Raw genomic sequence first — 14538 nt, 5'->3', positions numbered from 1 at the left:
AGCTAGTTGCCTCCAGGAGGCCACAAGAGGGAGACAAGGGACTGCAAAATGGAAAATAGGCATCCACCAACTTTACAGACAACTTGTTCTCCTTGCTCCTACAACCTCCATCCTTGCACAGTTTGTTATTCTTCCAGGTAACATAGTAACAAATCCAAATTGCTGCTCTCTTTGTAGGCAAGCAAGGGTTTGTTGCAACTGCAATTCTTACTTCTTCTTGAAATGTAGGGACCACAGTACATTCCATCACATCCATCTAGTGTACACAGGTAGGTCCATTGTGACGGGCGGGCGGGCGGGCGGGCGGGCTGGCTGCTTTAATGGCTGTTTGCTGTTCCCCTACTCCACTCCACTATTTGACTATGGTGCTGCATCAATCAGTGGCTGGCTCAGGTGCAGCTCTTTAACCTACCTAGGAGGGAGGGCGGAGAGAAGACAAGGAAGGTGAATGAGCTGTTCCAATGTGAAATGCCGGAAACACAGAAACACAGACGACACAAAACAAGAGGTGGCAATGTATTAATTAATTGCATTTTATAAATTAGCTCATTATCACACATGACTGTACAAATGCATTGTCCAACAGGTGTTGAAATAATGGGATTAAAAGGGGAGATCCCATCCGAAAGACAAAAACAATGGCAAACACAAAAAGCACTTTTGGAATCTGATTTTAGTAAACACATAAGGAAAGGGTGCACCGGTCCTGGAAATACTGCAATACCAGGTCAATGCGTGGAGTGGACAGAGCAAGCTCTATTTCCATCTCCCTGTTCTAAAAATCCATTTAATATATGGTCCCCAGATAGGGGACGTATCAGATATTAAACTGATAAGAACAGATACTACACTTGATCTTAGCCAAAAGGCCAAGAAGCGATAACCCGAACGTGCCGCGCGTTTTGCTTCTTTTGCTTGCACCACAATGCAGTGCTGAAAGAGGAGGAATCTACATAAAAACGCCTTCCTGGCAACGCCCAAATGCCCTCCTGCCGTGCAAACACTGGCAGCAGCAGCAGCAGCAGCAGTAAGTGCATGCCCACTGCCACCCCTTCTCCTTTCACACCTTGTATCAGCTTTAATCCAGTCCAGTGCTGCCTGCTGAGCAGCACTGACCAACACTGCCTGGGCCCAGGCTTTTATCTCTGAGGCCCCATTATGATGTCAGAAAGCTGGCTCTGGCTCCTGAGGTCTCCACTATGACACGTGCAAAGTTCCGTCTGAACTTTATATAAGACGGTGCGGCTCAGTCAGTCACTCAGTGTTGCCTGAGAGGGCAACACTGCAACAGCCGGCCCCCAGGCTGTCTTTTCTTTGCAAAGCTAGTTGCCTCCAGGAGGCCACAAGAGGGAGACAAGGGACTGCAAAATGGAAAATAGGCATCCACCAACTTTACAGACAACTTGTTCTCCTTGCTCCTACAACCTCCATCCTTGCACAGTTTGTTATTCTTCCAGGTAACATAGTAACAAATCCAAATTGCTGCTCTCTTTGTAGGCAAGCAAGGGTTTGTTGCAACTGCAATTCTTACTTCTTCTTGAAATGTAGGGACCACAGTACATTCCATCACATCCATCTAGTGTACACAGGTAGGTCCATTGTGACGGGCGGGCGGGCGGGCTGGCTGCTTTAATGGCTGTTTGCTGTTCCCCTACTCCACTCCACTATTTGACTATGGTGCTGCATCAATCAGTGGCTGGCTCAGGTGCAGCTCTTTAACCTACCTAGGAGGGAGGGCGGAGAGAAGACAAGGAAGGTGAATGAGCTGTTCCAATGTGAAATGCCGGAAACACAGAAACACAGACGACACAAAACAAGAGGTGGCAATGTATTAATTAATTGCATTTAATAAATTAGCTCATTATCACACATGACTGTACAAATGCATTGTCCAACAGGTGTTGAAATAATGGGATTAAAAGGGGAGATCCCATCCGAAAGACAAAAACAATGGCAAACACAAAAAGCACTTTTGGAATCTGATTTTAGTAAACACATAAGGAAAGGGTGCACCGGTCCTGGAAATACTGCAATACCAGGTCAATGCGTGGAGTGGACAGAGCAAGCTCTATTTCCATCTCCCTGTTCTAAAAATCCATTTAATATATGGTCCCCAGATAGGGGACGTATCAGATATTAAACTGATAAGAACAGATACTACACTTGATCTTAGCCAAAAGGCCGAGAAGCGATAACCCGAACGTGCCGCGCGTTTTGCTTCTTTTGCTTGCACCACAATGCAGTGCTGAAAGAGGAGGAATCGACATAAAAACGCCTTCCTGGCAACGCCCAAATGCCCTCCTGCCGTGCAAACACTGGCAGCAGCAGCAGCAGCAACAGCAGCAGCAGCAGTAAGTGCATGCCCACTGCCACCCCTTCTCCTTTCACACCTTGTATCAGCTTTAATCCAGTCCAGTGCTGCCAGCTGAGCAGCACTGACCAACACTGCCTGGGCCCAGGCTTTTATCTCTGAGGCCCCATTATGATGTCAGAAAGCTGGCTCTGGCTCCTGAGGTCTCCACTATGACACGTGCAAAGTTCCATCTGAACTTTATATAAGACGGTGCGGCTCAGTCAGTCACTCAGTGTTGCCTGAGAGGGCAACACTGCAACAGCCGGCCCCCAGGCTGTCTTTTTTTTGCACAGCTAGTTGCCTCCAGGAGGCCACAAGAGGGAGACAAGGGACTGCAAAATGGAAAATAGGCATCCACCAACTTTACAGACAACTTGTTCTCCTTGCTCCTACAACCTCCATCCTTGCACAGTTTGTTATTCTTCCAGGTAACATAGTAACAAATCCAAATTGCTGCTCTCTTTGTAGGCAAGCAAGGGTTTGTTGCAACTGCAATTCTTACTTCTTCTTGAAATGTAGGGACCACAGTACATTCCATCACATCCATCTAGTGTACACAGGTAGGTCCATTGTGACGGGCGGGCGGGCGGGCGGGCTGGCTGCTTTAATGGCTGTTTGCTGTTCCCCTACTCCACTCCACTATTTGACTATGGTGCTGCATCAATCAGTGGCTGGCTCAGGTGCAGCTCTTTAACCTACCTAGGAGGGAGGGCGGAGAGAAGACAAGGAAGGTGAATGAGCTGTTCCAATGTGAAATGCCGGAAACACAGAAACACAGACGACACAAAACAAGAGGTGGCAATGTATTAATTAATTGCATTTTATAAATTAGCTCATTATCACACATGACTGTACAAATGCATTGTCCAACAGGTGTTGAAATAATGGGATTAAAAGGGGAGATCCCATCCGAAAGACAAAAACAATGGCAAACACAAAAAGCACTTTTGGAATCTGATTTTAGTAAACACATAAGGAAAGGGTGCACCGGTCCTGGAAATACTGCAATACCAGGTCAATGCGTGGAGTGGACAGAGCAAGCTCTATTTCCATCTCCCTGTTCTAAAAATCCATTTAATATATGGTCCCCAGATAGGGGACGTATCAGATATTAAACTGATAAGAACAGATACTACACTTGATCTTAGCCAAAAGGCCAAGAAGCGATAACCCGAACGTGCCGCGCGTTTTGCTTCTTTTGCTTGCACCACAATGCAGTGCTGAAAGAGGAGGAATCGACATAAAAACGCCTTCCTGGCAACGCCCAAATGCCCTCCTGCCGTGCAAACACTGGCAGCAGCAGCAGCAGCAGCAGTAAGTGCATGCCCACTGCCACCCCTTCTCCTTTCACACCTTGTATCAGCTTTAATCCAGTCCAGTGCTGCCTGCTGAGCAGCACTGACCAACACTGCCTGGGCCCAGGCTTTTATCTCTGAGGCCCCATTATGATGTCAGAAAGCTGGCTCTGGCTCCTGAGGTCTCCACTATGACACGTGCAAAGTTCCGTCTGAACTTTATATAAGACGGTGCGGCTCAGTCAGTCACTCAGTGTTGCCTGAGAGGGCAACACTGCAACAGCCGGCCCCCAGGCTGTCTTTTTTTTGCACAGCTAGTTGCCTCCAGGAGGCCACAAGAGGGAGACAAGGGACTGCAAAATGGAAAATAGGCATCCACCAACTTTACAGACAACTTGTTCTCCTTGCTCCTACAACCTCCATCCTTGCACAGTTTGTTATTCTTCCAGGTAACATAGTAACAAATCCAAATTGCTGCTCTCTTTGTAGGCAAGCAAGGGTTTGTTGCAACTGCAATTCTTACTTCTTCTTGAAATGTAGGGACCACAGTACATTCCATCACATCCATCTAGTGTACACAGGTAGGTCCATTGTGACGGGCGGGCGGGCGGGCTGGCTGCTTTAATGGCTGTTTGCTGTTCCCCTACTCCACTCCACTATTTGACTATGGTGCTGCATCAATCAGTGGCTGGCTCAGGTGCAGCTCTTTAACCTACCTAGGAGGGAGGGCGGAGAGAAGACAAGGAAGGTGAATGAGCTGTTCCAATGTGAAATGCCGGAAACACAGAAACACAGACGACACAAAACAAGAGGTGGCAATGTATTAATTAATTGCATTTAATAAATTAGCTCATTATCACACATGACTGTACAAATGCATTGTCCAACAGGTGTTGAAATAATGGGATTAAAAGGGGAGATCCCATCCGAAAGACAAAAACAATGGCAAACACAAAAAGCACTTTTGGAATCTGATTTTAGTAAACACATAAGGAAAGGGTGCACCGGTCCTGGAAATACTGCAATACCAGGTCAATGCGTGGAGTGGACAGAGCAAGCTCTATTTCCATCTCCCTGTTCTAAAAATCCATTTAATATATGGTCCCCAGATAGGGGACGTATCAGATATTAAACTGATAAGAACAGATACTACACTTGATCTTAGCCAAAAGGCCGAGAAGCGATAACCCGAACGTGCCGCGCGTTTTGCTTCTTTTGCTTGCACCACAATGCAGTGCTGAAAGAGGAGGAATCGACATAAAAACGCCTTCCTGGCAACGCCCAAATGCCCTCCTGCCGTGCAAACACTGGCAGCAGCAGCAGCAGCAGCAGCAGCAGTAAGTGCATGCCCACTGCCACCCCTTCTCCTTTCACACCTTGTATCAGCTTTAATCCAGTCCAGTGCTGCCAGCTGAGCAGCACTGACCAACACTGCCTGGGCCCAGGCTTTTATCTCTGAGGCCCCATTATGATGTCAGAAAGCTGGCTCTGGCTCCTGAGGTCTCCACTATGACACGTGCAAAGTTCCATCTGAACTTTATATAAGACGGTGCGGCTCAGTCAGTCACTCAGTGTTGCCTGAGAGGGCAACACTGCAACAGCCGGCCCCCAGGCTGTCTTTTTTTTGCACAGCTAGTTGCCTCCAGGAGGCCACAAGAGGGAGACAAGGGACTGCAAAATGGAAAATAGGCATCCACCAACTTTACAGACAACTTGTTCTCCTTGCTCCTACAACCTCCATCCTTGCACAGTTTGTTATTCTTCCAGGTAACATAGTAACAAATCCAAATTGCTGCTCTCTTTGTAGGCAAGCAAGGGTTTGTTGCAACTGCAATTCTTACTTCTTCTTGAAATGTAGGGACCACAGTACATTCCATCACATCCATCTAGTGTACACAGGTAGGTCCATTGTGACGGGCGGGCGGGCGGGCTGGCTGCTTTAATGGCTGTTTGCTGTTCCCCTACTCCACTCCACTATTTGACTATGGTGCTGCATCAATCAGTGGCTGGCTCAGGTGCAGCTCTTTAACCTACCTAGGAGGGAGGGCGGAGAGAAGACAAGGAAGGTGAATGAGCTGTTCCAATGTGAAATGCCGGAAACACAGAAACACAGACGACACAAAACAAGAGGTGGCAATGTATTAATTAATTGCATTTAATAAATTAGCTCATTATCACACATGACTGTACAAATGCATTGTCCAACAGGTGTTGAAATAATGGGATTAAAAGGGGAGATCCCATCCGAAAGACAAAAACAATGGCAAACACAAAAAGCACTTTTGGAATCTGATTTTAGTAAACACATAAGGAAAGGGTGCACCGGTCCTGGAAATACTGCAATACCAGGTCAATGCGTGGAGTGGACAGAGCAAGCTCTATTTCCATCTCCCTGTTCTAAAAATCCATTTAATATATGGTCCCCAGATAGGGGACGTATCAGATATTAAACTGATAAGAACAGATACTACACTTGATCTTAGCCAAAAGGCCGAGAAGCGATAACCCGAACGTGCCGCGCGTTTTGCTTCTTTTGCTTGCACCACAATGCAGTGCTGAAAGAGGAGGAATCGACATAAAAACGCCTTCCTGGCAACGCCCAAATGCCCTCCTGCCGTGCAAACACTGGCAGCAGCAGCAGCAGCAGCAGCAGCAGCAGTAAGTGCATGCCCACTGCCACCCCTTCTCCTTTCACACCTTGTATCAGCTTTAATCCAGTCCAGTGCTGCCAGCTGAGCAGCACTGACCAACACTGCCTGGGCCCAGGCTTTTATCTCTGAGGCCCCATTATGATGTCAGAAAGCTGGCTCTGGCTCCTGAGGTCTCCACTATGACACGTGCAAAGTTCCATCTGAACTTTATATAAGACGGTGCGGCTCAGTCAGTCACTCAGTGTTGCCTGAGAGGGCAACACTGCAACAGCCGGCCCCCAGGCTGTCTTTTTTTTGCACAGCTAGTTGCCTCCAGGAGGCCACAAGAGGGAGACAAGGGACTGCAAAATGGAAAATAGGCATCCACCAACTTTACAGACAACTTGTTCTCCTTGCTCCTACAACCTCCATCCTTGCACAGTTTGTTATTCTTCCAGGTAACATAGTAACAAATCCAAATTGCTGCTCTCTTTGTAGGCAAGCAAGGGTTTGTTGCAACTGCAATTCTTACTTCTTCTTGAAATGTAGGGACCACAGTACATTCCATCACATCCATCTAGTGTACACAGGTAGGTCCATTGTGACGGGCGGGCGGGCGGGCGGGCGGGCTGGCTGCTTTAATGGCTGTTTGCTGTTCCCCTACTCCACTCCACTATTTGACTATGGTGCTGCATCAATCAGTGGCTGGCTCAGGTGCAGCTCTTTAACCTACCTAGGAGGGAGGGCGGAGAGAAGACAAGGAAGGTGAATGAGCTGTTCCAATGTGAAATGCCGGAAACACAGAAACACAGACGACACAAAACAAGAGGTGGCAATGTATTAATTAATTGCATTTAATAAATTAGCTCATTATCACACATGACTGTACAAATGCATTGTCCAACAGGTGTTGAAATAATGGGATTAAAAGGGGAGATCCCATCCGAAAGACAAAAACAATGGCAAACACAAAAAGCACTTTTGGAATCTGATTTTAGTAAACACATAAGGAAAGGGTGCACCGGTCCTGGAAATACTGCAATACCAGGTCAATGCATGGAGTGGACAGAGCAAGCTCTATTTCCATCTCCCTGTTCCAAAAATCCATTTAATATATGGTCCCCAGATAGGGGACGTATCAGATATTAAACTGATAAGAACAGATACTACACTTGATCTTAGCCAAAAGGCCGAGAAGCGATAACCCGAACGTGCCGCGCGTTTTGCTTCTTTTGCTTGCACCACAATGCAGTGCTGAAAGAGGAGGAATCGACATAAAAATGCCTTCCTGGCAACGCCCAAATGCCCTCCTGCCGTGCAAACACTGGCAGCAGCAGCAGCAGCAGCAGCAGCAGCAGCAGCAGTAAGTGCATGCCCACTGCCACCCCTTCTCCTTTCACACCTTGTATCAGCTTTAATCCAGTCCAGTGCTGCCTGCTGAGCAGCACTGACCAACACTGCCTGGGCCCAGGCTTTTATCTCTGAGGCCCCATTATGATGTCAGAAAGCTGGCTCTGGCTCCTGATGTCTCCACTATGACACGTGCAAAGTTCCGTCTGAACTTTATATAAGACGGTGCGGCTCAGTCAGTCACTCAGTGTTGCCTGAGAGGGCAACACTGCAACAGCCGGCCCCCAGGCTGTCTTTTTTTTGCACAGCTAGTTGCCTCCAGGAGGCCACAAGAGGGAGACAAGGGACTACAAAATGGAAAATAGGCATCCACCAACTTTACAGACAACTTGTTCTCCTTGCTCCTACAACCTCCATCCTTGCACAGTTTGTTATTCTTCCAGGTAACATAGTAACAAATCCAAATTGCTGCTCTCTTTGTAGGCAAGCAAGGGTTTGTTGCAACTGCAATTCTTACTTCTTCTTGAAATGTAGGGACCACAGTACATTCCATCACATCCATCTAGTGTACACAGGTAGGTCCATTGTGACGGGCGGGCGGGCTGGCTGCTTTAATGTCTGTTTGCTGTTCCCCTACTCCACTCCACTATTTGACTATGGTGCTGCATCAATCCGTGGCTGGCTCAGGTGCAGCTCTTTAACCTACCTAGGAAGGAGGGAGGGCGGAGAGAAGACAAGGAAGGTGAATGAGCTGTTCCAATGTGAAATGCCGGAAACACAGAAACACAGACGACACAAAACAAGAGGTGGCAATGTATTAATTAATTGCATTTAATAAATTAGCTCATTATCACACATGACTGTACAAATGCATTGTCCAACAGGTGTTGAAATAATGGGATTAAAAGGGGAGATCCCATCCGAAAGACAAAAACAATGGCAAACACAAAAAGCACTTTTGGAATCTGATTTTAGTAAACACATAAGGAAAGGGTGCACCGTTCCTGGAAATACTGCAATACCAGGTCAATGCGTGGAGTGGACAGAGCAAGCTCTATTTCCATCTCCCTGTTCTAAAAATCCATTTAATATATGGTCCCCAGATAGGGGACGTATCAGATATTAAACTGATAAGAACAGATACTACACTTGATCTTAGCCAAAAGGCCGAGAAGCGATAACCCGAACGTGCCGCGCGTTTTGCTTCTTTTGCTTGCACCACAATGCAGTGCTGAAAGAGGAGGAATCGACATAAAAACGCCTTCCTGGCAACGCCCAAATGCCCTCCTGCCGTGCAAACACTGGCAGCAGCAGCAGCAGCAGCAGCAGCAGTAAGTGCATGCCCACTGCCACCCCTTCTCCTTTCACACCTTGTATCAGCTTTAATCCAGTCCAGTGCTGCCTGCTGAGCAGCACTGACCAACACTGCCTGGGCCCAGGCTTTTATCTCTGAGGCCCCATTATGATGTCAGAAAGCTGGCTCTGGCTCCTGAGGTCTCCACTATGACACGTGCAAAGTTCCGTCTGAACTTTATATAAGACGGTGCGGCTCAGTCAGTCACTCAGTGTTGCCTGAGAGGGCAACACTGCAACAGCCGGCCCCCAGGCTGTCTTTTTTTTGCACAGCTAGTTGCCTCCAGGAGGCCACAAGAGGGAGACAAGGGACTGCAAAATGGAAAATAGGCATCCACCAACTTTACAGACAACTTGTTCTCCTTGCTCCTACAACCTCCATCCTTGCACAGTTTGTTATTCTTCCAGGTAACATAGTAACAAATCCAAATTGCTGCTCTCTTTGTAGGCAAGCAAGGGTTTGTTGCAACTGCAATTCTTACTTCTTCTTGAAATGTAGGGACCACAGTACATTCCATCACATCCATCTAGTGTACACAGGTAGGTCCATTGTGACGGGCGGGCGGGCGGGCGGGCGGGCTGGCTGCTTTAATGGCTGTTTGCTGTTCCCCTACTCCACTCCACTATTTGACTATGGTGCTGCATCAATCAGTGGCTGGCTCAGGTGCAGCTCTTTAACCTACCTAGGAGGGAGGGCGGAGAGAAGACAAGGAAGGTGAATGAGCTGTTCCAATGTGAAATGCCGGAAACACAGAAACACAGACGACACAAAACAAGAGGTGGCAATGTATTAATTAATTGCATTTTATAAATTAGCTCATTATCACACATGACTGTACAAATGCATTGTCCAACAGGTGTTGAAATAATGGGATTAAAAGGGGAGATCCCATCCGAAAGACAAAAACAATGGCAAACACAAAAAGCACTTTTGGAATCTGATTTTAGTAAACACATAAGGAAAGGGTGCACCGGTCCTGGAAATACTGCAATACCAGGTCAATGCGTGGAGTGGACAGAGCAAGCTCTATTTCCATCTCCCTGTTCTAAAAATCCATTTAATATATGGTCCCCAGATAGGGGACGTATCAGATATTAAACTGATAAGAACAGATACTACACTTGATCTTAGCCAAAAGGCCAAGAAGCGATAACCCGAACGTGCCGCGCGTTTTGCTTCTTTTGCTTGCACCACAATGCAGTGCTGAAAGAGGAGGAATCGACATAAAAACGCCTTCCTGGCAACGCCCAAATGCCCTCCTGCCGTGCAAACACTGGCAGCAGCAGCAGCAGCAGCAGTAAGTGCATGCCCACTGCCACCCCTTCTCCTTTCACACCTTGTATCAGCTTTAATCCAGTCCAGTGCTGCCTGCTGAGCAGCACTGACCAACACTGCCTGGGCCCAGGCTTTTATCTCTGAGGCCCCATTATGATGTCAGAAAGCTGGCTCTGGCTCCTGAGGTCTCCACTATGACACGTGCAAAGTTCCGTCTGAACTTTATATAAGACGGTGCGGCTCAGTCAGTCACTCAGTGTTGCCTGAGAGGGCAACACTGCAACAGCCGGCCCCCAGGCTGTCTTTTCTTTGCAAAGCTAGTTGCCTCCAGGAGGCCACAAGAGGGAGACAAGGGACTGCAAAATGGAAAATAGGCATCCACCAACTTTACAGACAACTTGTTCTCCTTGCTCCTACAACCTCCATCCTTGCACAGTTTGTTATTCTTCCAGGTAACATAGTAACAAATCCAAATTGCTGCTCTCTTTGTAGGCAAGCAAGGGTTTGTTGCAACTGCAATTCTTACTTCTTCTTGAAATGTAGGGACCACAGTACATTCCATCACATCCATCTAGTGTACACAGGTAGGTCCATTGTGACGGGCGGGCGGGCGGGCTGGCTGCTTTAATGGCTGTTTGCTGTTCCCCTACTCCACTCCACTATTTGACTATGGTGCTGCATCAATCAGTGGCTGGCTCAGGTGCAGCTCTTTAACCTACCTAGGAGGGAGGGCGGAGAGAAGACAAGGAAGGTGAATGAGCTGTTCCAATGTCAAATGCCGGAAACACAGAAACACAGACGACACAAAACAAGAGGTGGCAATGTATTAATTAATTGCATTTAATAAATTAGCTCATTATCACACATGACTGTACAAATGCATTGTCCAACAGGTGTTGAAATAATGGGATTAAAAGGGGAGATCCCATCCGAAAGACAAAAACAATGGCAAACACAAAAAGCACTTTTGGAATCTGATTTTAGTAAACACATAAGGAAAGGGTGCACCGGTCCTGGAAATACTGCAATACCAGGTCAATGCGTGGAGTGGACAGAGCAAGCTCTATTTCCATCTCCCTGTTCTAAAAATCCATTTAATATATGGTCCCCAGATAGGGGACGTATCAGATATTAAACTGATAAGAACAGATACTACACTTGATCTTAGCCAAAAGGCCGAGAAGCGATAACCCGAACGTGCCGCGCGTTTTGCTTCTTTTGCTTGCACCACAATGCAGTGCTGAAAGAGGAGGAATCGACATAAAAACGCCTTCCTGGCAACGCCCAAATGCCCTCCTGCCGTGCAAACACTGGCAGCAGCAGCAGCAGCAGCAGCAGCAGCAGCAGTAAGTGCATGCCCACTGCCACCCCTTCTCCTTTCACACCTTGTATCAGCTTTAATCCAGTCCAGTGCTGCCAGCTGAGCAGCACTGACCAACACTGCCTGGGCCCAGGCTTTTATCTCTGAGGCCCCATTATGATGTCAGAAAGCTGGCTCTGGCTCCTGAGGTCTCCACTATGACACGTGCAAAGTTCCATCTGAACTTTATATAAGACGGTGCGGCTCAGTCAGTCACTCAGTGTTGCCTGAGAGGGCAACACTGCAACAGCCGGCCCCCAGGCTGTCTTTTTTTTGCACAGCTAGTTGCCTCCAGGAGGCCACAAGAGGGAGACAAGGGACTGCAAAATGGAAAATAGGCATCCACCAACTTTACAGACAACTTGTTCTCCTTGCTCCTACAACCTCCATCCTTGCACAGTTTGTTATTCTTCCAGGTAACATAGTAACAAATCCAAATTGCTGCTCTCTTTGTAGGCAAGCAAGGGTTTGTTGCAACTGCAATTCTTACTTCTTCTTGAAATGTAGGGACCACAGTACATTCCATCACATCCATCTAGTGTACACAGGTAGGTCCATTGTGACGGGCGGGCGGGCGGGCGGGCGGGCGGGCGGGCTGGCTGCTTTAATGGCTGTTTGCTGTTCCCCTACTCCACTCCACTATTTGACTATGGTGCTGCATCAATCAGTGGCTGGCTCAGGTGCAGCTCTTTAACCTACCTAGGAGGGAGGGCGGAGAGAAGACAAGGAAGGTGAATGAGCTGTTCCAATGTGAAATGCCGGAAACACAGAAACACAGACGACACAAAACAAGAGGTGGCAATGTATTAATTAATTGCATTTAATAAATTAGCTCATTATCACACATGACTGTACAAATGCATTGTCCAACAGGTGTTGAAATAATGGGATTAAAAGGGGAGATCCCATCCGAAAGACAAAAACAATGGCAAACACAAAAAGCACTTTTGGAATCTGATTTTAGTAAACACATAAGGAAAGGGTGCACCGGTCCTGGAAATACTGCAATACCAGGTCAATGCGTGGAGTGGACAGAGCAAGCTCTATTTCCATCTCCCTGTTCTAAAAATCCATTTAATATATGGTCCCCAGATAGGGGACGTATCAGATATTAAACTGATAAGAACAGATACTACACTTGATCTTAGCCAAAAGGCCGAGAAGCGATAACCCGAACGTGCCGCGCGTTTTGCTTCTTTTGCTTGCACCACAATGCAGTGCTGAAAGAGGAGGAATCGACATAAAAACGCCTTCCTGGCAACGCCCAAATGCCCTCCTGCCGTGCAAACACTGGCAGCAGCAGCAGCAGCAACAGCAGCAGCAGCAGTAAGTGCATGCCCACTGCCACCCCTTCTCCTTTCACACCTTGTATCAGCTTTAATCCAGTCCAGTGCTGCCAGCTGAGCAGCACTGACCAACACTGCCTGGGCCCAGGCTTTTATCTCTGAGGCCCCATTATGATGTCAGAAAGCTGGCTCTGGCTCCTGAGGTCTCCACTATGACACGTGCAAAGTTCCATCTGAACTTTATATAAGACGGTGCGGCTCAGTCAGTCACTCAGTGTTGCCTGAGAGGGCAACACTGCAACAGCCGGCCCCCAGGCTGTCTTTTTTTTGCACAGCTAGTTGCCTCCAGGAGGCCACAAGAGGGAGACAAGGGACTGCAAAATGGAAAATAGGCATCCACCAACTTTACAGACAACTTGTTCTCCTTGCTCCTACAACCTCCATCCTTGCACAGTTTGTTATTCTTCCAGGTAACATAGTAACAAATCCAAATTGCTGCTCTCTTTGTAGGCAAGCAAGGGTTTGTTGCAACTGCAATTCTTACTTCTTCTTGAAATGTAGGGACCACAGTACATTCCATCACATCCATCTAGTGTACACAGGTAGGTCCATTGTGACGGGCGGGCGGGCGGGCGGGCGGGCTGGCTGCTTTAATGGCTGTTTGCTGTTCCCCTACTCCACTCCACTATTTGACTATGGTGCTGCATCAATCAGTGGCTGGCTCAGGTGCAGCTCTTTAACCTACCTAGGAGGGAGGGCGGAGAGAAGACAAGGAAGGTGAATGAGCTGTTCCAATGTGAAATGCCGGAAACACAGAAACACAGACGACACAAAACAAGAGGTGGCAATGTATTAATTAATTGCATTTAATAAATTAGCTCATTATCACACATGACTGTACAAATGCATTGTCCAACAGGTGTTGAAATAATGGGATTAAAAGGGGAGATCCCATCCGAAAGACAAAAACAATGGCAAACACAAAAAGCACTTTTGGAATCTGATTTTAGTAAACACATAAGGAAAGGGTGCACCGGTCCTGGAAATACTGCAATACCAGGTCAATGCGTGGAGTGGACAGAGCAAGCTCTATTTCCATCTCCCTGTTCTAAAAATCCATTTAATATATGGTCCCCAGATAGGGACGTATCAGATATTAAACTGATAAGAACAGATACTACACTTGATCTTAGCCAAAAGGCCGAGAAGCGATAACCCGAACGTGCCGCGCGTTTTGCTTCTTTTGCTTGCACCACAATGCAGTGCTGAAAGAGGAGGAATCGACATAAAAACGCCTTCCTGGCAACGCCCAAATGCCCTCCTGCCGTGCAAACACTGGCAGCAGCAGCAGCAGCAGCAGCAGCAGTAAGTGCATGCCCACTGCCACCCCTTCTCCTTTCACACCTTGTATCAGCTTTAATCCAGTCCAGTGCTGCCTGCTGAGCAGCACTGACCAACACTGCCTGGGCCCAGGCTTTTATCTCTGAGGCCCCATTATGATGTCAGAAAGCTGGCTCTGGCTCCTGAGGTCTCCACTATGACACGTGCAAAGTTCCGTCTGAACTTTATATAAGACGGTGCGGCTCAGTCAGTCACTCAGTGTTGCCTGAGAGGGCAACACTGCAACAGCCGGCC

General features: G+C 47.6%; 11 non-coding genes across 11 annotated transcripts; all 11 read right to left on the bottom strand.

Moving 5' to 3' along the window:
• Positions 1–690: 690 nt before the first annotated feature.
• LOC142701700 (U2 spliceosomal RNA) lies at positions 691–881 on the bottom strand. Its single transcript, XR_012867029.1, has one exon. It is a non-coding gene; the product is annotated as a U2 spliceosomal RNA (small nuclear RNA).
• A 1121-nt stretch (positions 882–2002) lies between these two features.
• LOC142701682 (U2 spliceosomal RNA) lies at positions 2003–2193 on the bottom strand. The gene has a single exon (XR_012867013.1). It is a non-coding gene; the product is annotated as a U2 spliceosomal RNA (small nuclear RNA).
• Positions 2194–3330: 1137 nt separating this feature from the next.
• On the bottom strand, positions 3331–3521 carry LOC142701699 (U2 spliceosomal RNA). Its single transcript, XR_012867028.1, has one exon. It is a non-coding gene; the product is annotated as a U2 spliceosomal RNA (small nuclear RNA).
• Positions 3522–4642: 1121 nt separating this feature from the next.
• Positions 4643–4833, bottom strand: LOC142701681 (U2 spliceosomal RNA). The gene has a single exon (XR_012867012.1). It is a non-coding gene; the product is annotated as a U2 spliceosomal RNA (small nuclear RNA).
• Positions 4834–5960: 1127 nt separating this feature from the next.
• On the bottom strand, positions 5961–6151 carry LOC142701680 (U2 spliceosomal RNA). Its single transcript, XR_012867011.1, has one exon. It is a non-coding gene; the product is annotated as a U2 spliceosomal RNA (small nuclear RNA).
• Positions 6152–7289: 1138 nt separating this feature from the next.
• LOC142701703 (U2 spliceosomal RNA) lies at positions 7290–7480 on the bottom strand. The gene has a single exon (XR_012867032.1). It is a non-coding gene; the product is annotated as a U2 spliceosomal RNA (small nuclear RNA).
• Positions 7481–8616: 1136 nt separating this feature from the next.
• LOC142701679 (U2 spliceosomal RNA) lies at positions 8617–8807 on the bottom strand. The gene has a single exon (XR_012867010.1). It is a non-coding gene; the product is annotated as a U2 spliceosomal RNA (small nuclear RNA).
• Positions 8808–9942: 1135 nt separating this feature from the next.
• LOC142701698 (U2 spliceosomal RNA) lies at positions 9943–10133 on the bottom strand. Its single transcript, XR_012867027.1, has one exon. It is a non-coding gene; the product is annotated as a U2 spliceosomal RNA (small nuclear RNA).
• A 1121-nt stretch (positions 10134–11254) lies between these two features.
• LOC142701709 (U2 spliceosomal RNA) lies at positions 11255–11445 on the bottom strand. The gene has a single exon (XR_012867037.1). It is a non-coding gene; the product is annotated as a U2 spliceosomal RNA (small nuclear RNA).
• Positions 11446–12594: 1149 nt separating this feature from the next.
• Positions 12595–12785, bottom strand: LOC142701707 (U2 spliceosomal RNA). Its single transcript, XR_012867036.1, has one exon. It is a non-coding gene; the product is annotated as a U2 spliceosomal RNA (small nuclear RNA).
• A 1141-nt stretch (positions 12786–13926) lies between these two features.
• On the bottom strand, positions 13927–14116 carry LOC142701704 (U2 spliceosomal RNA). The gene has a single exon (XR_012867033.1). It is a non-coding gene; the product is annotated as a U2 spliceosomal RNA (small nuclear RNA).
• Between the last annotated feature and the right edge of the window lie 422 nt (positions 14117–14538).

This window comes from Rhinoderma darwinii, unplaced genomic scaffold, assembly GCF_050947455.1.
Source record: "Rhinoderma darwinii isolate aRhiDar2 unplaced genomic scaffold, aRhiDar2.hap1 Scaffold_216, whole genome shotgun sequence".
NCBI lineage: Eukaryota > Metazoa > Chordata > Amphibia > Anura > Rhinodermatidae > Rhinoderma > Rhinoderma darwinii.
The sequence above is the reverse complement of the archived record's forward strand: the minus strand, read 5'-3'. Positions and strand labels throughout refer to the sequence as shown.